Genomic DNA, 1,412 nt, shown 5'->3' with positions numbered 1-1,412 from the left:
CATGTTGTCAAAGGTCAAAGGCCTTCTCTGCATCTATTGAGATGACCATGTGGTTTTTGTCTTTGAGACCATTTCTATGATTTATGATGTTTATTGATTTTTGTATATTGAACCATCCCTGCATCTCTGGGATAAAGCCGACTTGATCATGGTGGATGATCTTTTTGATGTGTGTCTGTATGTGGTTTGCAAGTATCTTTTTGAGAATTTTTGTATAAAGGCCTTCTCTGCATCTATTGAGATGACCATGTGGTTTTTGTCTTTGAGACCATTTCTATGATTTATGATGTTTATTGATTTTTGTATATTGAACCATCCCTGCATCTCTGGGATAAAGCCGACTTGATCATGGTGGATGATCTTTTTGATGTGTGTCTGTATGTGGTTTGCAAGTATCTTTTTGAGAATTTTTGTATCTATGTTCATTAAGGATATGGGTCTATAGTTTTCTTTTTTGGTTGTATCTTTACCTGGCTTTGGTATTAGAGTGATGGTGGCTTCAGAGAAAGAACTTGGAAGTTATCCCTCCATTTCTGTTTTTTTGAATAAATTAAGTAGAATTGGATGAAGACCTTCTTTAAATGTCTGATAGAATTCTGCTGTAAGTCCATCTAGTCCTCGGCTTTTTTTAGTCGGGAGGTTTTGTATTACTGTTCAATTTCTTTTTGTGACATGGGTCTGTTTAAGCTGTTAATCTCTTCTTGTTTTATATTTGGTGGTTCCCATGCCTTTAGATATCCATCCATTTCTTTTAGGTTTTCAAATCTGCAGCATATAGGTTTTTAAAGCATTCCCTTATAATGTTCTGCATCTTTCTAGTGTCGTGATGTTTCCCCTTTCATCTCTGATTTTGTTGATTTGGCGGTGTTCTTTCTTTCTTTTGGTTAATTGGGCTAGCGGTCTTGTCAATCTTGTTTATCTTTTCAGAGAACCACCTCATGGAATTGATGATTCTTTGTATTGTTTTCTTTGTTTCAATTTCATTAATTTCTGATCTGATTTTTGTTACTTCTTCTTGTCTGCTGGATTTGGGTTTCATTTGCTGTTGCTTTTCAAGTGTCTTGAGTTGCAATGTTAAGTCATTTATTTTTTTTCTTTTTGATTATTTAATGTAGGCACTCAGGGCTATAAACTTCCCTTCAAGGGTTGCTTTTAATGTGTCCCAGAGGTTTTGTTGTGTTGTATTGTCCTTTTCATTTAGTTTCAGGAATACTTTTATTTCATTCTTATTTTCTCTTTTAACCCATTCATCATTCAGGAGTGTGTTGTTTAATCTCCATGTGTTCATGTGGTGATTAGGGCTTCTTCTGGTGTTGATTGCAAACCTTATTGCATTGTGGTCTAATAGAATGCATGGAATTATTTTAATCTTTTTGTATTTCTTGAGGTTTGTTTTGTGCCCCAGTATATGG

The sequence above is a fragment of the Nannospalax galili genome, unplaced genomic scaffold, assembly GCF_000622305.1.
Source record: "Nannospalax galili isolate Female #2095 unplaced genomic scaffold, S.galili_v1.0 scaffold7, whole genome shotgun sequence".
NCBI classification, from domain to species: domain Eukaryota; kingdom Metazoa; phylum Chordata; class Mammalia; order Rodentia; family Spalacidae; genus Nannospalax; species Nannospalax galili.
Note: the sequence above shows the minus strand (reverse complement) of the source record.